Consider the following 25,677-nt stretch of genomic DNA (forward strand, 5'->3'; position numbering starts at 1 on the left):
CCTTTTGCGAATATAAAATAAAAATGATAAAATTTCTGAAAAAAATTTCATTTTTGACGCCATTTTGTTTTTTAAACATGTTGCACCACTCCGGGAAAGTAAAAAATTTCAAAAAATACTTATTTTGATGTGAAAAGAAAAACCCCAAAGTTTCGCTGCTCGAACTTTTAATCCATATAACAGCCTTTTTTTGCTTAGATTTACTCCAGTATTATACCAAAATTTAGAACTGTGCATAAAAATGAAAATTTTGATAGTTAATTTCTCCTAAACTGTACAGAGAATCGATATGAATTTCTCAACGATGACATATAAAATGATGATTAATTGATAAATAAAATTTCAAAATTTTTGGATCATTTTAATTTTTTCGGTATCGAAATATATTAATATGGAAAAGAGATTTTGTGTATATTGGAAAGGTTCAAAGTTAGCCAATTGCAAAACTATTAGTGAGTAGTTTACCGCCTAGAATCCTATACGACAGCTTGTAAGCATGGATAACACTTAATTTACTCATCCAATTGCCAAACGACCTGAATTTTTAACACACTTTTATTTGCTTCATACGTATATTAGTATGTTAGTATGTAACGGAAACTTTGAAGATGATTTTGTCATACCTATCAAGGAACGAAGACAATACAATAATTTAATAAGTTTATTTGATTATCTTGATCAGTGTTTTCAGGAATAACGATTTACACATCTGAAAATTCATGCATTTATTTGCGCTACCACCATATTTATAATGGATTTTTGATAAATAAATAATAGTCTAAAAAACTAAAAAACACAAAATAAATAATAGTTTAAAAAAAGTAAAAAAACACGCTTATGCAACTAGCTTAACTAAAAGGACGAAAATAAATTCGAAAAAAATCATTTTATCGTAGAAGAGCGTGAGGTGCTTTTTAAGCTATTTTACAATTATACTTTTACAAATATCTGATTTGTTTTGAATTTATTTTCTACTTTTTAGTTAAGCTAGTTACAAAAGCGTGTTGTCATTTTTTTAAAACTATTATTTTTTATTACTTAAAGAAGTTGATCTTCTACTCTTTTGTGGAGGAAATTGCCACAATTGACCTCTCTAGATCTCAAATTATTTAGAAAGATTTATTCGTCTTTTTATATTTACATTTTTTTTTTTTTTTTAATTAGAGGTCCACTCGTTTTATAACTGGAGCAATGAATCGTGTGTTATTCAATAAACCAACCGAAAATTTACTAGCCAATAACACATCAATTAAAACCAAACTTTAATTTGTTAATTAAATTGAATTATGTGACACTCAAAAACTATTATAATATATGGTTAGCATTTATGAATAGTCACTTATTTTTTAGCTCCATTTTCGCGCTTCTGAGTATAAAGGGGTTATAACCTATAAGGAACTATAACCTTTTGTTTTTAAGTGCGTCGTTATTTATTGGGAAATTCAATTAAAATCCATAGAAATCTTTGTAACCATACTGAATATTATTAGATTAGGAAAACATGGATGTTTAGAAACGCCAGCTATGCAAACATTATTTTTGATGTGCTTTAGCTATAATTTTTTTTTAATAATTAGAAATGAATTTTTGGATTGTCTAGATTGTCTAGAAAATTAAAATTCATAATAATTAACTGATAAGTAAAAATTAAAATATTTATGACTATATTGAAAGAACCGTAGAGAAAATATTGTTAACTGTAATGTGTGCTCTGTTTAGCAGAAGATATCTTTATATAGTCTTAGGGCCTGTGTACATTTAATCAATTTGCTTGATCAAGAACTGGCACTTTGGAAGTTGTTATCTAGGTCGCTTTCACAATTGTAAATTTCGGTTTTTTAATGAGTGATTCTTACAATGATTTACTTGAGACCAGCGATTTCACTGTTTTAGGCTTCAAATCTTTACTTAGGTAGGTAACCAAATTAACCCATGAAACAAAAATTCCTATGCCAAACTACATGTTTGTATTTGGGTAATTCGAATTACAAATATCTTCGTGAAACAAGAAGAAAAAAGTTTTAAAACGGGGTTTTCAATTGAAAACAAGTTTTCCGAATTTGTTATAATATGTTTTAAAAAATAATAATGCCACCATATTGGTTTAAAAAAACAATATTATAAAAATATATATTACAATATTCTCTCATCTGTCAAAATAGATATAATGATATATTTTGTGCCTGGCAAATATAAAATATTTTGAATTTATATATAAACTGTCAGAAAATATGATGAATGTTTATAGTTTAGAGAGGATTTTCATTGTGCAAATACATAAAAAAATTTATTTTTTTTATCCCTTAGCATTATTTTTTTGTACAAGTAATAAAATATACATTTATTCTTCCTACCTAAATATTTATACCAGACCTACACATTATTTAATACAGTAAAGTGCATCTATTCCATGGAAGTGGATAGCAATGTAAAGTTTATTTTTTTGGGTATAATTTAAAATGATCGAATATTATGTTTTTAACAAATGGTTTATTAAAACCATATAACCCACTTCGTTTATTAAGACGCAATTCCACTAAAGCAGCATTGGGCGACATGTCGCTCGATATTTGTTACCAAGTGTTGTTTATTGTAGGCGTGCGACAACGTAGCACAAAATTCAATTAAATGTCGCATGCGGACTCGTTGACACTTGTTGATAAGTTAAAATCAAAACGCTAAATATGTTCAGAAGTTATTAAACCGTTATTAGAAGATGGTAATCTGCAATCTTTAACATTTTTAGATCAGTCTAGAAGATTTTTGTTAGATTCGACTAATTCAGTATTCGACTCTCAGCTTCATATGTTTATTTGGCGTTTTAGTGCATGTAGTAATAATTAAAGTGAATTTTGATCAATATCCTGAGCCTCTGCTTATAAAAATGTATCAAACGAAGAAACCGTGTTAAAATCAGTACAGAGATGGACGGTTAAATTCATTTTTTATTGACTTCTAAATGTTTTTTTGATGTAGCATTTCATGTGTTTGCAAATTTATGATAGAAAATAAAATGTCTGAGTCCTGGTTCGAGTGTACTTTTTTCAATTCTCTTTACTTAAAATTACTAGACAAGATATTTGTCAATATTTAGTTTACGCTGTATGTATCATATTAAAAATCATTAATTATAATCGAGAGCCATGATGTAAATAAATATCATATACATGATTAATAGTAAACAAAAATAAAAAGTAATAATAATAAATAAGTGAATAAGCACAGTAAAAATAAAAAATTCAAAGAGTTGAAAAAATTACACTCTGTGTCTAGAACTCGAATGGCCTAATTAGTAGGGCGTTTAACATGAATCCAAGAAGTCCGTGTTCGAGTATATTTTTTCAATTACCTTTAATGAAATAAAATGTATTTTCGAAATCCTACCACCTGTATTCCGTTTGATTTGTTTGTTTTATAATTTGAAATATATTTTTTCACAACAAAAATGTCAAAACTTATAATTTTAATTTATATTTCAATTTCCGTATGTTATATACCGACTTTAAGAAACAAATTGATTCCTTGCTGTTACATATATAAAATTATAATCGATATTTACATCTAACAAACAGTTGTAGGTTATTGTATATATGAAGGTGTACCTACCTTTCTTAATTTATGTAATCGATTCAGCTAAACGGTGTTTCTGAAAATATAAAATACAAAACTTTTAGTATTTTAAGAAAAACAGAAAATAATGCAGAATTCATAAAAAAAATTGTTTCTTTGATGTTACTTATAAAATAGAAACAGGTAAATGTTTCATGATTCTAAATTAAATGTTTCTTGACTCTTGAAGAAAGAAAAAATTGAGAAAATTCAGTCATTTCAACTTGGAAAAGACATTAATTATTTCCACTGAATCATAATTGAGCACCTATCAGTTTAAAAAGATTGATTTGATTAGAACATAAATACTACATAACTTCCTTGCGCCAACACCATCAACTATCGCAGTAGTCTCTTCTCATACCACTACAATTCTATGTATTTTTTTTTTGAGAATCGAAATATTAAACAGCTATGGAAAAAATCATGTTATTAATGGTACATGCTATGAGTTCGTTGTCACAATAATATTATTCACCTTGGTAAACACCTCAATACACCAAGGTTTTCACTGAAGTAACTGAAGCCATGTTACAAAGACAAACAGTCTTTAGCTTAGTTGCATTCCCATAAAATACCGTCAATAGAAATGCTGTCCAGTAATAAGAAATATCTGACGCCAAACAAAATAATGATTCGAGCTACCTTGTATCTTGGTTCTACACCTTACCCTATTTTCAATGGTTTGGAATATTTATTTGCCTTGAGCTGTTAGATTAAAATAATTTTGTAAAAATTAAAATTTAATTCAACCTTACTAAGTCACGTAGAAGATTTTTCACTAAAAATCACAATGTAAAACACAAAATGTAATTATAAGTTATTCATTAATATAAAAACAAAAAGTTATGAACAGTTGAGTCAGCCAGTCACAACTTTGTATAAAACTTTCTTCTTTTCTGGTAAAGAAAATGTTTTAATAAAAATAAAATTTGTTTTGTGTTTTCATCCTTGAAGAGTGTAGTAAAGAGTTATAGTATTCATATAATAATTAACCACATCGTTAAGTGTTGCGCATTTTTCTTTATTTAATGCAAATGAATATTTAATTTTCTTTTATAAATTTTACTACATAAGAATTTACAAAAAAAAAATTATATATTCTGAAGTTACTTTCACTATAATATTTTGTAATTAATTTAACAAAGTGTTGAATTAATTTAAAATTATAATACAATATAAAAGTATAAAAGGAGGAGTGATGTACTTGGGCATAGAGATTGTTAAAAACTGAGGATAGAATTATCTGCAACTTTCACAGTTCTTATCTTTCGAAGGACTGAATTGTGTTTTTTACCCCGACTATATAATGGCGTGGGTTATATGTTTGATCCATATGTATGTATGTTCATCTGTTCCCATCTAGCTTCTAAACTCCTTACGATAATTTGGCAAATGAGGTATCGTTAGAAGCGTCTTGATAGCCCGCTGGTTATAAGTTATAGGACGTCACATTAAATTGAATATGATGCTCTATAGAGGACATAAAATCGCAAACTAAAAACAAATTTTAACTTAACAATACCGTGTTAGGTACAAATTAAAGAGCGTAATTAACACTTTTCGAATATATATTGTAATAATTTATCACAAACCAAAGGCCCCAAAATAATCTAAATAAAATAGAGTTCAAAAACTAAAGCCCTGACTCTCTTACAAAATCTTGTTCTTAAAAGTATGAAAACAAGAAAATATTTTAATCTGAAATTATTGTTATGATCAGAAAATCGTCTTTACAGTCGGGGGACCTATAAGATTAAACAGTTTTCCATAGGACGGAAAAAAGGTCTCCTCGAACCTCGAATCAATACAAAAACAGCAAGTCAAAAAGCATAATATAAACTAATATTGAAAATTACTTTGCTAATATAGTAAAATTACTTTGTTATTAGTCAAAAAGATTGTATCAAAGATTTTTTCAAGGAATGTGTATATAGATTGTTCTACCTCTTGATTGATATTTTTGTCTTCAACATTTACAGAACTACTTTTATAAAACATTCATAAATATTTTGATACATAAATTAATTTTTTTCTAACAAGCTGTTTCTTTTAGCAAGATCATTAATTATTCGCTTGGCTTTTTTATTGTAATATTTCAATTTCTTCTTAAAATATTGAAATTTTAATTATAAAAATAATATTGTTTAGTAAAGAAGTTATTAGCAGTTTGAATATTAAAGTAATTTAACAGAACAAGCAAGCTTTATCTTAATATATATATATATATTTCTTGTGTGTGTGTGTATGTAATTGAACTCCTCCTAGACGGCTGGACCGATTTCGATGAAATTTTTTGTGTGAGTTCAAGGGGATTCGAGAATGGTTTAGATTCACAATTTGGTCCAGTACAACTGTTTTTGAGGGCTCCGTACCAAAAAAATGAAATTTCATTAAATGGTGGGAGCGCATATAAATCATATCACATTATGTATACTATGTGTACTATGTATTTTTAATAGTATTCAGGTATTGTCAATAGGCATTTATTAGAGCCATATGCGAGCGCAGCGAGCTCTACTATCAAAGGTCAGGCCAAAGGTCGAAGGTCAGGCCACTCCAATAAATAGGAGTTAAATTGGGGTTTAGCGGGATGGGTTTAGCGGACAGGCTAAACGTAGTATAGGTATTCATGAATTGGAGTTACGTTTTTACGGGACAACGTCCGTCGGGGCCGCTAGTTTCATTATAAATTTTGTCCGGTGGATTTAAATCGTAGTTAAATCATCTTGAGAAGAAAATACCATCTTATACAAATAGCAAACGTAAAAATTCTGGTAAGCATAGAGGTTTGACAGAGCTTAATGTTTGTAGTGACTGATTTCAAAATTATAGCTGAAGAGTTCATGCCAAACAAGGGCGGAAAATCACACTTGCTTGACTACTTGTTCTGTTTCTAAATTTTTGCCTTTTAACGATTCCTATTCTACTCTGACAATGAGAAAAAATAGGATATTGGCTATGTTATCTTTAGTTCCTCCCATCTGACAAAACAAGTTTTTCAACTTTTTTTAGCTTACAGTGGAAGCTGGATAAATGCAGTCTCAAGGAATCTAGAAATTTGTCTCCACTTAAAGATACTTTTAAGTTAAAGAGGCTACTCAGCCACATCCCAAATAGCTAGGTTGGTGCTGAAGAAATCCGAATGTTGGAAACAAAAATAGTGCAATCTGTCCAGAAAATTGTTCGAAATGGTAAATTGTTTTTAGGTATTTATACTGCATATACAGGTAAAAAGCTCCAATTATAAAAATAAATATCGAAAAAATGAAATCCCAGTTATAAAGCTTTAATTATTCCCAAAAACAAAGGAATCTTAATGCAAAACAGTTGAGAACTTCATTGTAATTATTAGTAGTAGAGATTTGTCTTTATCCTTAGCCTATTTAACCAGGTTTTTTCGTATATTTTATCCGGTACACCTTCCTGCTGTATTTATACAGCCTGTATTATTACGAACACACACTATAGTAAGTAATGTCAGCTGTATTTTAAACCAATAAACGTAAATATCCTATATCAGTGTGAAATACAAATAAATATCTAATAGTAACAAACATCAATATCGATACTATTGAACAATTATTATTATTGTAATTTTAGTATTTATATAAATTGATAACCCAGCTATAGAACTGCATTCTCATTATTATTATACAAACATTAATATCGTAAATTAGTTATTATATAAACAGTAGAAACAAATTAAGTATTGGATAACGTATATATTGAGGTTAAACATTGTTGAATCCTATATCCTGAATCTATCTCTACTATTGTTTCATAATACATTGCACTAATTAGTTCAGGTACCTATTAGATATGTAAACTTACTTTATGTAAGTAAACATTGTTATACCTTATACAACAAGTTACATAAGAGAATAAATATCTTATTAAATGTGTATTGTGTGGAAATTATTGTTAAATTGTATGATAGAAATCTTAAAATCTGTACAGGAAGAAAATTACCAAATTGAAGTAAACGTTTGTTTTTACTTGGTTATTGCTGTTCTTATAAGAAGTGAATATTTCTTGAATCAACGCTTAATACTTAATTCAAGAATATAAGTATTTGATTGCTTAAGTGTCAAAAGGAGTATTCTATACTTATAAAAGTGGTTGCGTCATAACTATTAATAATTTATACTTTAATAATCTCTGATAATATATTTAATGATTTTCTCGAACCTGACCTATATTCATTTATATATTTCTTTCAAACTTGACCTCTTAAGAAAATTAATTTATTTACTGCCTGCGTTTGAAAACAATGTTTAGATGTTTTTGACCTAATTTCGATTTTTATCAATACAGTATATTGCATACTTTAATTATATAAGAAATGTTTTATTACATATAGATAAAGGCATGTGTATAATACTATCCTTTCTTTACACACATTGTATTATATTAAACCACAAAATAATATATCTGAAAGTTACTTACTTACTTAACAATAAATGGACTAACACTCTATACATTTATGAAAATCTTATGGTTTATAAACCATATACACTACGGGGTGTGCACATAAATAACGGGATGGTTAAACAAAAATTCAGAAAAGTATGTTCGTGTGTTTTTGATGTGATTATAGAAGATGCTGTACAGGTCCAACGTCAAAATTTCAAAGTAAAACGAGTGGAAGAAATAACAAGTGAAATTTACAAAATTTAAAAAACCTCCGACATGTTTTCGGGCACGAAATCCTAAAATCGCACTACATGTAATTACCTTTTTCCTTAAAGCCATTCCAAACTGAACCAATTTTGAAGATCATCGTCATTATTTTTTTTATTTATTTTTTTTGGTATCGAACCCGAAATTTGCACTTAAACATAGTTAAAAATACTCTCCATTAAATTACCTTTCAATCGAAATAAAAAAAATCAAAATCGGTTCATCCGTTTAGGCGCTACAATGGTACAGATAGATAGACAGACACATACACATAGCGGTCAAACTAACGAAAGTTAGTTTTAATACCCCAATCGCAAAAACGTTCTGGTGCTTATGTGACACCCAATATAAAACATTTATGTATCAAATTCTATATTCTGTACGTGTATAAGAGCGCCATCTAAAATACCAAGATAAAATGGATCAGATAGTAAGATACAGAATAGTACAAGAATCGAATGGATTAAATAATGAAAAAATGTTAGAAGCTGCCTTAAAAATGACGAATTTCTAGAGATTAGCTGCGGATTTTGAAGCTTGTGGGCGTATTATTGCCAAAAATAATCATGAAAAAGGTGCTGCTGAGGGTAACGGTCAAAAGTGCTTGACTTTGAAATGTTATAAAATGCTTAGGTTAAATTAGAAATGGTTATAGTATAATAATAGCACTAGTGCTCATAAGCAATACTACTGGACTTCATAAGGATTGCATATTTTTCTCAGAGCCTTCTAGGCTAAATTTAAATGCATAGTTTAAAAAAATACAAAATCGTGGATGATGATGAGCATCGAAGACAAGTGAAGCAAAGATGATACGGAGGTAAATAGATCCATTCCTACCCATTAGTCTCCTACAAAATTCTGCCTCGGCGAAAGCGCCTCTCAATCTTGAGGATTTGTACCTCCCTCTCTAATTGGGGATACAAGTACGTGATATGGCGAAAAAACGGCTGATAGAGTGATAGGATAGATTAGTGTTAAAAGCTCGAAGTAGTAATCTCGAATAGAAAGACCAGCCTGTAAGAAACACACTATACACATACATACTCATACATATTTAAAATATAACCCACGTCATTTCCAGTTGGTTTACTCTGACAATTTACTTCAAGTTGTATGTGGTATAAACTACTAAAGCTTCATCATCTTCTATACATATAATCGATTTATTAACTCGTCATTTAAACTTATTTTATATTATACGTAAAAGCATTTTATTATATAAACAAACAGATTGTCATCAACTATAGATAAAGAGTACACATGCTAAGTCTTCTATATTATATTCGAGTTTCGACATTCCTTTTTTAAACGTATATCTCTTTATCTTCTAAATATAGCACGAATTCTATCAAGCCATTTTGACAAGATAGTTATTGTATCATACAGAGTCATTGAGCACATATTTTTACACTTTATATAAAAAAGCACAAAATTGAACATGTTACAGTTTAATATTTTCATGGAAATTGAATGAACCTTATAGTAATAAATTTCGATTTTGCTCCAATTTCCTAGATCAATTTTTTTGTATTATATAAATACGTATCTCGACTACCAAGTAGTCATCATTAATATGAATTAGCTAATCGTAATTACTCTTATTGTGTATGTTACTCGTTATATACTCGTCATATTGATGATGACGTATTTATATAATACAAAAAATTTATCTAGGAAATTCAAACAAATATAGAAATTTATTTAGAAATATCATTCTCATTTATTATCTTTGATAATATTTATAACGTTATGGTAGTTTAGCAGAAGGCAACATTCCTAGGTTTAATCGATAAAATTTACTTCAACTGTACAAATTATGTACTTTCTTCATTCTTCTCTATTCGCAGATCTTCCTTTAGGGCACAATACAATTCCAACAAAATATTCAAAATTTTCCTTTTTATGATTTCAAATTCGATGTAGCTAGTGAAAACATATTTGGGTATTTCTACATGATAAGGAATTTTGGACGGCTAAGCTCAAATATCATGAAAAATGTATTACAAACGAATTGTTGTTTAACATACTACTGTTATTTTCAAGTATATACTTGTAGTTGGTCCCTAAAAATAAGTAAATGCCAAATTCCCAGGAACCTGCAGTTTTCACAAAAACTTAGCTAAAAATGCAAGGTGGTAATTGAAAAAAATATACCCGGTGTGTTTGTCGACTATAGAGAAGTTGGATAGATTCTTATATTTGTAGCGTTCAAAAATGGGACGCTATTACAGAAATTTTTTCCGGTCTATTTTTTCCTATATTTGTTTTGTCAGTATCCTATTCCTTGTTTTATGTCAGTATCCTATTCACTGTAAAATAAGGTAATATTCAATATCCGATACGTCCGGCAAGGTACCTGCGTAAGAGACTTCTTATCTTTACGCACCCAGCTTCTTGTTTTGCCCGCCCGGCACGCCGGGTGGAGGAAGTCGTGTCGTAATCAATCGTGTGTTACAGAATCTTGGCAAGATATTTATGGTTTTGATATATAAGCTATAAATTGAGGTCTAAATACTATGAATTATTCAGGATAAAGTTTATATAAAACTATTGTTTGTTTGCTACTTTGTTTCTTTGAATGTTAATTACTCGATCAAAATGACGTCGCCAACAGTTTGGAATGACAATTTTTTAAATGAAATAGTTGAGTAATAAACAAGAACAATCAATTTCCGCCGGAAATCTGGAAAGCATGGTTACTTCGAACTTTCTTTGCAGTAAAATATGTTATCTCCTGCCTGTGTTGACATAAATTCTATGTAAGTATTTAATTTGTGAAAACACGGCATTCTTATAAAATGTAATAAACTGTCATTTGTACTGTCGGGTAACGGACTTCTGGTTTTTTCGATAACCGGACCAAAAATTGTGTTATTTTTTATTGATTCTTCTTGCTTAAATGGCAAAGAAAACCAATATTCGTCAGTTTAAATATCGTGGGTATGCGTCGATTATACGCATTTACAGGATAACGTACTCAAGAAACACAGCTAATTCATAGTTGCTAGAAAGCTTGAAGAGACTACCTCCACACAAACTTGTACACAAAAAAATGTACACTACCAATTCCACATAAGTACGGTATCTTTATTCGATGGCAAAATAAATAAATAACTATGATATTGTTAGTAATAAATATTCAAAATGCTAGCGAAAATTTTATTTATGGCAACAAGAAACTTAGCTATAGAAAAAATATAAATGAAAAATGCACCTTACATTAAAAAGTAACAGCAACTATATTTATAACATAATAAAAACTGCTCATATTTCTAAACCAAAGTTTTCTAGAGTTTTATATTTCTATAAAATATAGTTCATAGTAGTAATTTTAATAGCTTCATATAACTAACCTTCTTGTTGCATATAAAGTTTATCATAAGAAATGAATTATACTAATTATTATTAATTGTTTACGAAAGTTTATTATAAAACAAGGTGAAAGAGACCACACTATTTATAAACAAAGTGAGCTACTCTCTGAATCTGAGCTACAAACTACAAAAACATCATAATCATTATCTTATACGTTAATATTATAATAATTTTAACAAAACTATTTCATAATTAATTTGTTTGGTAAAGTTTTAGTCTCATTCATTTATTATGGGTAAAGTTTTATGTATTTATCTACTTATAAAGGTTGTAAATGTCATACGAAACTTTAACATCCATATTTTTATTTTTAGTTAATATTTCCATTTCAAATTTCGTACAGATTTAAAAGATAGAGTATTTCAAGAGATATTGGAATAAGCAGATTCAAATAGCTCACCTTTTTATGAAACCATCAATTTTTCATCATTAATGGTATACAGAGTGGACCATTTTAATATAGTATGCTAATAGCTCGTTTTGAAGATCCATCAAGACCAATCAAAAAAATAGTTAAATAAAAGGTGCAGAGTTTGATGAGAGACATCATGTTCTGACATCAAGTTGAACTTAGTTCCCCGAGTTGCTTTAATAATCAATTTAGTTCCTAAAAGGTAAGAGATTGATTAACACTTTAAGTTAGAAAGTTGAATCTAACGTTAACTAACTATAAAACGAGCTATTAGATATAATAGATTAAAATGGTCCACCCTTTATGCGCTTCTGATATTTAATTTAAAGCGGCATATCGACACGGGTCATATATTGATACTGGATGTTTTGTTTACTAGAACATAAAAAATTAAGACCAAGTTTCCGATTAAAGTTTCTGAAGTATTGATTGAAAAAAAATTCTCAAATAAATTCAAATCAGCGACAGAAATTTGTATTTGATAAAATTTAGAAAATTTACTACTTTCTTAATGGGTACTATCATAAGGGGTACTTTCTTAAGAGGTACCTTCTAAGGGTCTATACAATTTTTTGTTTCGGAATGACAGGATTGAGTGAGTAGTTTTTTAAATATCGGCTAAAATCATAGACGTCAAACTTTTATTTATGAGCAATTAATCATAATCGTCAAAGAAACATAATTTTGTTTTTAGCATAATGTTTTTTTTTAGTTTTAATTATCCTAAATTAATTTTCCACAAGTTTTTGAGGGTCTCTCATACCCGTTTTTTTATTCCTGGATTTAGATTATTCTAGAAAACATTTTTTATCCAAGTCAGTCACAAAAAATTAACCGATTTTTCTCCAATTTCTTTCAAAGATTGGAAAAATTACAACAAGAATTTTGTTTCGAATTAGATAAAACTTGATATATGTTGCCTAACATTTGTTAATTATTGGACGGTCTCTCTGGATCTTGGCTAAATATCGAATCTATAAACGCATATTTCAACTGAATAGATTTTCATAGTGCAAATATAAATATTCTTGGATTACCACAAACTTATCAACACAAATTTTTTTTAAATAGTTTTTCAAGAATTTTTTGGTAACAAATTTTTAAAATAAACCAATATTCATTACATTAAAAAGCCACCCACTAATGTGGTGCATTCTCTATTGTTTAGTTTAAAGATCAACGACCGTACCCAACATATAAATAATCCATCACCCCTATCTATATAGTAATTAATCTTTGATCTGGTGGTCAGTATTGCACTAGAAATACGGCTGTCTATGTCTATATAGGTACAATAAATTGGATATATTTGCATAGAAATCACATTTTGTGTACACTTGTTAACAAAAACTTGTCAAATATGGTAATAAAATCAAATCAAAATACAGAGATATGTTGTATTTATATATGCATTGTTGTTGTAAATACATGTACAGGATAAATTAGAGTTCAATTACAATATTTTTTGCATGCAAATAAATAATCGAATAAAAGTTTAATCATTTTGCTTGCTATTAAATAATATGTATGCGAAAAGGATTTAAATTTTCTTTAACTCGCAAGCATTAGCGTCATGAGCAGTTTTTTTACGCCCGATTAAAAACGTATATAACTTTTATTTTCAAATGGCATATACGCCTATATACGCCTAAATATCACGTTTTGAAGTTAATCAATCAAAAAATATCTTCTGACATCAGATTGGACCTAATTTCTCGGATTCCTTTAATAGCAAATTTAGATCGTGAGCGGTAAAATAAAGAATAACTCTTTAAATTAGAAAGTTGATCCTCATAAAAAACTACACAACAAAATAATTAGCTTTTATTAACATGAAATTTGTTTTTTACACATTCTACTGTAAATATATTATAAAAAATATAGTTATATGTTATTTTATGAAAAACTCTGCATATTTAGTTACTAAGTTTGTAATCCTAGTTCCCAAGTAATCTCAAAGCCAAGCTGTTGATAATATGGTTATATTTCAAAATAAAAGAATATACTGAAAGAATAAAAATATATTTTGAAATGTTAAAAATTTTAATTTACCAATTCAATTGGTTCCTATCAAAAATTAAAGGATTGGTGAAAATTGGCTGCTTTAATCGAATATGTCAACATTTTTATGACAAGGTATACCTTATTTACTATACCTTACTAAAAAAGTATTTTAGTTTTGCCATTTTGAAAATTATCAAAGCCTAGCTAATTTAAATACGTTTTAAATTCAATCGGGACAACCACTTTATTTCACCTTAAAATGTTTAACAAATAACCGCATCATTTATTATAATGACGCAGTAGTAATACAAGTAGTTCACCAAATTTAAACATAAAACACTTAATGTATAATAATACAAGGACTAACCCGTTTAGAGGATGAGTCGGTATTATTATAAGCAGAATGGGAAACCCGTCGAAATTTGTCAAGGTATCCATTGAAAATCACTAATGGGATTGATTTTACTTCGCACAGTCATGCAAGTAACTCTCCCTAATTTACTCTAAAAGATAATAATTTGAGAATAACAAGTATTAATTTCTTAGACCGTGTAGTCCATAACATGCAGTGTGGTTAGAAATCAGAGAACATTTAAGAAAATTCTATTCCTAGATGAATGTTGAAGCAAGTATAAATGATGAAAGGAAGAGTAGGATTTGGTTTCTTCTTAATACATTTACATAATTGCTACCAATTATCTAAATGTATACGAATTATGTTTATTCTTATTTCATAGACATATTTAGAAAATCTAATTCTACAATAAAACGATGAGGTTCTGGAATGGAAATAGATGAATAAATATAGTACTTAAATGTTTTCATTCTGGATTATTGCGTTACTAGTTATAAGAAATTTATAAATAGGCATTTTGATTGGTTCCTAAACAATTTATCTCCAAATATTATAAAATTATTTAGGTTGAAAATGTATTTTGAGTTTTTCGAAATACATACGGACATACAATAGATGTCAAATTGAAACTTATCACAAAGTATAAAGGGGTGCTCGAAATTGATATTTACGATGTAAAACTGAAGTTTTTCGCAATTACGATGCTTTTTTATTTTGCCAACCATAGTAAGGATAAAGATAAATTTGGTAATAAAAGAATTTGAAGATTAAATCGTGGCAGGGGTGTCATACTGTCATATGCATGGAAATCGAGTTTTTCGATCTTTGTGCTTCTAAGCGATTTTTTTGTGTGTGCAACAATTGTAAATAACGAACCCATTTTTTAACCCTTTCGATATTTGTAAACTTTCTGCTATTTATTCCGTATTTATTATATTTTCAAAAACTTCCTTCGAACGTATATGACAGGCAAAAACAATATTCGAAAACTACAAAAAATCGACCACATTTAAAACCCCTAATTTCTCAATGACGAAATTAACCTTTATCAAGTTTTAAAACGGTAGGAAAAATAATTATAAAAACTTCTTTCTTATTATGTGCTCAAGGTTTATTTTTAGTTCTTGCAAGTGAAAAGGGCTTGTTTTTATTAATAAAATAATATTTAATCTTTTTAATACGACTGAGCAAAACTGTGCACTCAAACTCATTCGTAACAGAATAAAGAAAATGATATTTTAATAAAACTTTATCGATTCTGCATAAAATTAATAATAAAATATACCTTACATGCTTTTTTTTTAATAATGTTTTTAAAATTAATAAATCAAAGTCGTTGAAGGTTTTATTATTTTAAAATTATCAATTATAAAATAATTACACCAAAGCACGTTTACAATATTTAGTTTTAGAAAAGCTATGTGTATACAGAATGTTCAATCGAAAAAATTTAACGAAATTTCGGTAAAAACAAAAGAAGACTTATCAGATATACACTTACCTACCTAAAATTACATGAAAATTTTGCAGAAAGTTTTGGGAGTGATAACGAACAACAGTTACAACAATAAAATAAATGATAATAAAAATCCAAAACCCGAATGCGTTAAATAAAGTCTGGAAAGACAAAAACAAGTCTAGTAATTGAAGCAGAATCAATCTGGGCTTATTATTCGGAAGATTTGAGTCGGTCTAGATTTTAATGGACCTTGACTGTTAAAGTTGTTATTTAAACTTAACTTCTAGACTTGATTCTTTTCAGATTTTACTTAACGCAGTCGGATTTTTTATTTATTTATATTACTTGTTTTATTTTAGACTTTTAAGTGAACCGGCATACTATTATTATACTATACTAAAAGTTTTTAAGTCAATTATTATTATTCCTAATTAAATTTGAACATAATACTTATATATATTTTTGTAATTCCTTATTAATCCTTTAATTTACTACTAAATGGGTTTGGTTAGTTTTTTTATTAACGTATTATTATTCTGCAACAAAAATCCACCATTTTTTCAACACCTATCTAAGGGCATTTGAGTTTCCTATAAGACGAATATAATGATATCTTAATTGACGAAATCCATCGAGCCGGTTAGAAAGAATTTTACAAGCATATATACATACTTATACATACAAGATACGTGCGATTAATATAACCTTCCTTGGCAGTCGTTAAAAAGTCATGGTTTGTTTGAATTTTTTGGAATAGAAAATATTCTTGCCACAAATATTGTAAAATCGCAATAGAGGATAAATTATTAGTTGATATAATTTGTAAATCCAAAAAGATCGAAGACTCATAGGTTGTCCGTTAAATATCAAATCTATTCACGTGACAAAATTGTGAAATCAATATATACTAAAGCATTGCAAACATAAATTTCCCAAAAAAATTAGAAAATTTTTATTTCGATTCTTGAGGCGATGTAATAATTTCTCAACAGGGAATTATAGTACCATAAAAAATACCACAGGACAGTTTTTATCTGCTCATCTAAAAGATAAGCGATAAAAAAAGAAAATCGAAGGGTTATCATGCTTAAATGATTGACTTGAGTGTTTGTGATTTGTGACATATGCAATTAATACGTATATACGCTATTTACGATATCTATTTAATGTATTCTCATATCTCATGTTTGGAATCTTTCTAATACACTGATAAATTACAGATGCATACTATACGATCGTAACCTAATTTTTTTTTCGATACTTTTCTGTAACTAATATCAAATACAATATAATACATCGTATGGTATTAATATATTATAAAATTAATTACGATGTGAAAACTGTAATAGATGGTCTATCATTTATTATACCAACAAAGTCAACCGCGTTGGTATAATCATTCGCATACACTATGCTACAGTTGAGAATCTGAAACATTTCGATGGTAAATATCATATTTCATAACCAACTGAGTGATAACTGTATGATTTACATGAAAAATTCCAAGCGATTATTCTTTATTCATTTAAAATTTTGTTAGTCGTTTGAAGAGCACCAAAAAGTAACTTCGTTGATCTTAACTCAATTACACATTTCCAATTCTCATACTTAATTTCAAGAAGCTGCAGAGGTGCGCAAAGCCCTTAAAACTACGAAAATCCGTAATATGTTTACATAAAAAAGTCAAATAAAATGTCAAAAAAAATGATTTTCCCCTCTCAATTTCCTCCCAAAGTCAACCATCGCTTTTAAAACATCAACCTGCCTACTATGCAACTTTGCATTCCAAATTTCAGATCAATGAAAATATAGTCATATAGTTGCTCAAAATGCCTAAAAGTAAAGCGAATTTCAGCTAAAAATGAATTCGAATGCACATATTAGGCACGACACTTTTTTTTTTGTTAAAAACACACAATATTTGCAGGATTGTAACTTTGTGATAATTGCTTCTTTTGGTCTCTGACTGAGTGCATTTTAAGGACGAATAAGTGAATTTCATGTTGCGCTACTTTCATATACACTAAAGCTCGAACTAAAATGCTCATTAATTTGGACAGAAAAAACGATTCTTTAAAAAGCATTGCCGTTCCCATAAAAGATGAGTGACACGTGAAATCACTGAAATTTTTTTCCTTTAAAATGAATTTCATACAACATCTTTTAGAGTCTTAGAGGATATTGGTGTAAATATAGAATCTTCTAATTTATTTCATCTTTAAAATAAACTCTGGTAGAGCCCAAACAGAACAGAGACATCCTATAAACCATTCAAGATTTATTAAAAGTAATGCAAGCACTGACATTAAACACTTTCTTGAAGAGTATTTCAACAATTTACTCAGTCAATTGTTTGTTTTTACTTATTTTTGTAGTTTATATTCTGTTACATTTTGTACAAAGACGTTGTATAAATATTTATACAAATTGAAAGCTGCCAACTTCAAACGTGTATATAAATATAAAAACACAACACAATATTTTCTCATACTTTTTCTTTCATGCATACATACACAGCTTTTGAAATCTCATCGTGTACGTTGTTGGTTGAATTTAATAAATTAATAAATAAGTCATCGTCACAACAATATAATTAATTAATAACATTAATATGTATATTGTATATTGTTTAACATGCTATACATTAAACTTCATCGATAAAATAAAAGCTTGCGTTTAATTAATTTATATTATCGTGTAATTTCTGAAGTTAATGCAGCACTTTCATATAGGTATTATTTTATGTCTGTGACTTATTGGCACGAACAAAAAGCATTTATAAGATTTTGAGTTAACAAAAAATTAAATCGAAAATAACGACCGTTGATAAGTGGAAAATGTACACTCCGAATGGCATACATTTTAATTAAAAATATAGAATACAAAATTTAAATACAACTACAGAATTGTTATTTTAAACACTTTGCTATTGCCCTGTGCTAATACCGTTATATTTTGACCCTATTCAGTTTGCGTAGTGAGAATATAGTACAACAATACGTGCAGCTTTTAAAAGCTCGAGAAATAGAAAATTAAAATTATAAAAACAGTTTTCCTTCATCAACTTGAAAAATAATTTCTCGTTGAAAATTATCTTAAAGGTATATGAAAGGTTGTAAAATAATGTGTCCAAGTTTCGGGAGCTTTTGGAAAAATTGAGAAATGGACATTAGAAATTAAATACTCCAACAGCGTCTTTTAGTTTCTAGCATCAAAATTCAGCGTCATCTTTTATTTTACTTTCTAGCATCAAAATTGTTTGAAATATGCTTATATTACGATAAGTTCTATTGCCTGTTATTATTTAATCTGATATGCACAAAAAAACCCAATTTTACAAGTTTTCCGCGGATAGGTCAAAAATTTCGAACGCATTCCGTTGAATAAGTGTAATATCAGGATCAAAAAAGCTCGTTAAATAATAAATTCAATCTGCTTTTCGATATTTTAATCCATCCCATCACATAGCAGGTCATTTGGTGTCACAGAATTCCTAAATATTACGAAACGTATCAATGTCAATACTCTCTAACAGCACGTTTTTTTTAGTATCGTTTCTTTATGGTAGTTTTTACGTTCATATTTGCTATTTATAAATACAGTGAAAGATAATTTTTTTTATAACTTATCTTATATATCCAAACATCACTATAAAAATAAATTATAAAATGAAAATAAAAACAAATAAGCCATTTGATTGATGACGTAAATGACATAGAAAAATTCATAAAAATGGTAACATATGTCATATAACATTAAAATTGATACATAAAATAATATATAATCTAATGTATCATATAAATAAAATGTATAAATATTATTTCATTTAGATAAAACGAAAATTATAGTAAATGTTTCTACAGAGTGTATCAGAAAGTAGACAAAATCTTTATATATATGTACCTCATAACTCTTGAGAGAATGTAGAATAATGTATTATTATCATATTTTTTCGATGTCGGGACCAGTAACTACACAGAATTCGATTTTTTTAGTTTTTTAAACTATTACTTATTTTTTTGGTTTTTTGTTTTATACCAAGGAAAACTAAGTTTAGTCCCAAGTTTGTAACGCTTAAAAATATTGATGCTATGAATAAAATTTTGGTAAAGGTGTTCATAAAATCACCTAATTAGTCCATTTCCGGTTGTTTGTCTATCTGTTGGTCGTCTGTCGTCTGTCTGTCGTCTACCCGTCTGTCATCACGATAACCCAAAAACGAATAGAGATATCAAGCTGAAATTTTTAAAGGACGTAAAAAGTTAGGTAGAGTTTGTAAATGAGCAACATAGGTCTACTCGGTCTTTGGTCCGTTGGACCCATCTTGTAAACCGTCAGAGATATAACAAAATTTTAATAAAAATCATCCTTATAAAAAAATAAACAACTTTTGTTTGAAACATTTTTTCGTTTACCTGTGAGAGCGCTAATTATGCGCAAATTGTATATTAAGTATTATATGGAAATATCAGTTATATATGTGTGACATGTATGTATGTGTAATTTGACAGGGTAATCAACACTGCCTATACATGGTATTACAACAATTAACTCAGTCAATTGTTTGTTTTCACTCGTTTAAACGATTATTTTTTAATATTATGGAATATTATATGCGCTTCTACCATCAAAGATTTTTTAGTTAACCGTTAATCCTGAAGATTCTGATCGGGCTAATCGGACAAATTTATTAAATATTGTATTGTCATCGGTCGTTGATAAGTGTGTGAAGTTTTAATTCAATCCCACGCTTTAAAGTGGATGAAAATCACTTTTAAAGATTCCATTACATATAGATATATAAACACATACCAAGCTAATTCATAATAAAAATTTAATTGAATGACTATATCTCTTTTTGTTTGAGGGTATTTATTATTATAAATTTAATTAATATTAAAGAAACAAAATCAATCAACATTTTATTGATTTTAATGGAACATTCTGTATATTTTTGTACATTTAAATGTAATGTTATCATAATATTATTACTTTCAGAGTCAAATATATAAATGTTTCATTTTATACATAAAATTATTAAAATATTTTATATTATTTATAGAATAAATATAATATACATGTTGTTTATTTATAAAATATCTTAATCGAATTGAATTATTTTATTTTATTTATCATAAATATACATGTGATTCATATGAAATTATATATTATAAGAGAAACTATTTTTTTGCGGAAAAAAAGCAGAAATGCAAATTTTTTTTCTTTGGTGGTGATTTAATTAATTTAACGAGCTAATTTATATGATAAGAGATTGTGTTTCTTTTATTTGAAGTTTTTATATTCGAAAATGAAACTATATTCAATTTTTGAAAGATTATTACAATGAAAAAAAAAATTATTAATGAGCAGACCGAGACAACTTAGGTTATGTTTCTATTCTTGGAATAGAAATAAGGTTTTCTATTTTTAAATAGTTATAGTGACTGTATCGATTTTTTACTTTCCTTTCTTTTAAGATTTCTTTCTTTTAAGAAGTATTTTTGGATCTTTTTTTTTTTAAAGACGTCTCTGCATTGGCACAAAATGGTTCCTGTTACTACTTGCTTATAGGTTAATCCAGTTCTACTGATTTCCAAAAACAAAACAAAAGTAGGAAATTTAGTTAAAATAAAATTAATTTGCATGCAAATTATTAAAATATAAGATTTTTGAGTATATATAAGTTTTATTTTCATAATAATCATTTATTGTCATAAAATCTCGTAACACAATTGTCAAGTTTTATACATGAAGTACAGAAAATTTTATGTAATAATACATACAATATTTGATATTATGTAATGTAGTGTACTTGATGTCTACATTTTATAACTACATCAATGTGTGTAAACACACCAGTTTCTATCTCCATTGAAGGATGTGGAAAATGAATAAAATGTGAAATATAAAAGCTCACAGATACAGTTCCTATTCAATGAGAGATAAAAGTTTATACAAAATATATTTTACATATGATGTGTTGCAAACACATTGAAAAAACAATGGAAGAATGACTTTAGTTCAGAAGAAAAGAGCACCATGGTATAAAACTGGCAGCATAATTGCTTGACTTGTAGTGTAGCAGAATTATATCTTATGTCGTTAAGTCATATAATCATTCATATATATTTAAACTCCCGAGACGTGATTAAGCTAGTGCTTCCTCGGATCGATTTTCATCGAACATCGGACAATCATCAGAATTCTATTTTTGCACGTACAGTTTACATATGAAATATACTGTAAATTTGCACCACCGTTCAAATTAATTTAAGCCAATCAGTATCCAAAAATAAATCTAAATTCTGGTTTTATTGTTTGTCTTGGATAATTTATATAAAAACTGAAATAACTACCTCTATTATATTATAAAAGTGAAAGTTAGGATGTTTGTTTTTTTGTTCGTTACGCTTTCATGCTAAAACTACCGAATGGATTTCGAATGAATAATACATGAGGTACAGTTTATTAAAAAAAATATTTTAAAAAAATTAAATTTATTTTGGCATTTTACTGCTCCATCTATGATTATCATTTTGAACCATTAGTTACAGATTTCTGTTATTAAAATAGTAATTTTAAAACAATTCATGGCCATATTTTCTGAAATACTCAATGGATTGTTACTATTTTGTACTTAATAAAAAAATTGAAAACTGTGCATATATTTTAGCTGTGTAAAACAATCCTTTCGAGTGTTATGGAAGGGGGGAAAGTGCAATCAAGAGAGGTGAAGGGTATAAAGCGGTGGTTTTTACTTTTAAGCCCAGTGAAGCGGGCTGGTATCAAATTAGTTATGTGTATATGTGGGTAAATAGATATAATATGTTTTACATAAAACATATATCTCATCCACACTCTCGCAGAGTACCTACACTCTTCGATTCCACACTTTACAAGCAAGAATGTCGTTCCTATGACTCACTTCGAAGTTCACAGCTGTTGATAAACAACAACTTTTGATTTAAAAAAATTCACTTCAATCATTTTTCTTAAATTATACTTTTTCTTCTTTGTAAAGTCGAAAATTCACAACAATTCTTTTTGATATTTCATTTTAGCTTCGACGTCAAAGAGCTGTTAAGTTTTTCTTATCAATATTGTACTAGTATTTATGTGTGATAAATGAAATAATGTAAAATGATTTAAATAAATGTCTATAAAGTTTCAACAAGCCATAATAATATTCATCATCATAATATTGAAGTTAGTAACGGAAATATGTCTTGTGACATTCCTTTATATGACATAGTAGATTTGTATACATAACTAAGCGAATACAAATATTAATAGACTTTAATGTTACTCATTCTATCTATTATCATTTTGTATATTTGTTAAAAAATTTCACTTTGGCTGTTTTCATTTTGGAAAAATCAAATTTCCAAATTTTTCTAGGTTTGAGAATTTACTGGATAATAACAATGATAATAATAGCAATGGAGCTTTATATTCGTATGTACCTAAATATGACAAAAGTAATCATTATCAATAAGTAATATTTTTATGGAAATGACGGTATTTTATGAGACTGCAGGTAGGCTGAACATTGGTTGTCAATGTGGTTTTATTCGAATAAATTGAAAAAAAAATTTTTGGGCGAAAAAAGTAAAATATTTTGAATTTTTGACTACCTATTTACAAGCTGGTCATTGAAGATTGTTTTATAAAGCATTATAAAATTCAGACGCTAGTTATGTACATTGAATCTAGCAACATAATGTATCTTGAAACATTGAATTGATACATGGCAATATATTCTTGTCTTTTTTTTTTATTAAGTAAACGTAAGCGAAGTAGAGGGGAGAAAAAAGTCTCAAGCTATTCAAAATACCAGTAGACCGAACGGCGAATTGGCACTACAAATAATAAATTTTTTAATATTAGCTCAACTTCCCGAAAAATGTTGAGCCCTTGTTTTAAGAGGTATTTCGAAATAAAAAGGGGTAAGGATATCTTTTTCTTCCATGTAGGTTTAAACCAAGAAAATCTGAATCTGAAGAATGACATTTCTCTATGAAAAAGATGAAAGGGGGTTGCATAGCTCACGTACCCAAAAGACATTTATCTAACAAAAACTGAATGTGACGAAAAGGAAAATATATCATGAGTTATTCGTTAGCCATAAAAAAGTTTTTTTAATTCAAAGAAACCAACATGCGATATAAACTACAAATTTTAAACATAACAATTTATCTTAAAATAATAGATTCTAAAATTTTTTATGAAAATTTATAATGTCACATTTATGTAACGAAAAATAAAATTTAAAACATGTAAATATTCAATTCGAAAAAAATCTGACGCCACAACATTGTATTCGTCGAAAAAGTAAACGCAATAAAACATTTACGCTAAAACAAAATAACATTATAAATTTTCGAATACGAATATACAGATATATTAAAAAATCTTCGATGTGAAGAAAGAGTTCACGTTGAAAAAATAATTCTAAAAACAAAAAACATTAATTTTGTCAAACAAAACAACAATTCAAACTTAAAGAATAATTGTACATAGGCTTTACGTATTATCTCTCATATAATAAGGATGCACATAGCTGCACACTTCTATAGAACCCTTTTCGAAAGTTCAGATCGCTTGATGTAATTAATGTCAAAGATATGTGGATACGAACTAAGCCTTCCGCATTCACAAAGTGAAATGAAATTCAAAGGATATTCCTAAAATAGACTTGAAATTCAAAGGATATTCCTAAAATAGACTTGAAATTCAAAGAATATTCCTATTTATATTTCAGTAGAATCTCGATAACTTAAACCTCGGTAACATAAAAACCTCTGTTACTTCAAAAAATACTACGTTCCCTTCCCATCAGAGCCCAAAACCATTATAACTTAAAATACGCAACCTCTATAACTTAAATAAATAATCTCTGTATAGGCCCTCAGTAACTACATAGAAACATGTACATACCTCTATATTAACTAGCGTACATAGAAACATGTACATACCTCTATATTAACCTTTACCTAACATAGACACTTGATAACTTAAAACCTCTATAACTTAAAATATTTTGTGTTTCCCTTGGACTTTAACTTATCAAGATTCTACTGATATCACTTATTAATCAATTTATAATATGACACAATTCAAATTTAAAAAAATAGGGTTTTCCACTATTTTTCGAAAAAGTACTTCAAAATGTTGATTTTGCTAATAAAAAGCCACAAAAAATTTATTTTGGAAAAATACACAAGCTTTCTTGCCAAAAACTTAAATTTTAAACCTTTTTTTAAACTGTCAAAAACGCGGGCATCTAATTTGATGACGTAATATGGGTATCCCTACTCGAAATAACACAAATAAGTTTGACAGATATATTCATAGACATAAATATTTAATATCTATGTATACATTATATCCAGTTGTCTACACTGAACTAATTGATGGTCTATGACTCATACCGCTATGACATTACAGCAGGACTTATTTTTTCCAATGTATTGCTCTTTTTTATCCAAAGTTTTTAATATTGGCCGAATCAGTGTTTTTAATATTGGTCGACTAGATCAATGAAATGTGACAGAGGCTCCCTGTTAGAAACTAAAAATTATGGAAGAGAGATTACTATTTTAACAGATTTCTTAACAAATTTTTAAACAGTATATATTTAATGAAAAAACAGTTGAGTGGTACAGTAGACATAGAAAATTACACATTATTTCATTACAAACTCACCCAAAACAATTTTAAATATTGTTGGAAGAAAAACATCGTAATTTATTGACTGATTCTTTATGAATATATGAT

General features: G+C 28.0%; 1 protein-coding gene across 2 annotated transcripts in view; it reads right to left on the bottom strand.

Moving 5' to 3' along the window:
• The window catches only part of LOC123296596 (putative uncharacterized protein DDB_G0277255), a 506,211-nt gene that overhangs the window by 445,520 nt on the left and 35,014 nt on the right, over window positions 1-25,677 (bottom strand). For both annotated transcript variants that reach the window (XM_044878132.1, XM_044878131.1), the window contains exon 2: window positions 3,607-3,646. The gene's annotated coding sequence lies outside the window, so the exon portion shown is untranslated. The remainder of the gene's footprint in view (window positions 1-3,606; window positions 3,647-25,677) is intronic.

This window comes from Chrysoperla carnea, chromosome 3, assembly GCF_905475395.1.
Source record: "Chrysoperla carnea chromosome 3, inChrCarn1.1, whole genome shotgun sequence".
NCBI lineage: Eukaryota > Metazoa > Arthropoda > Insecta > Neuroptera > Chrysopidae > Chrysoperla > Chrysoperla carnea.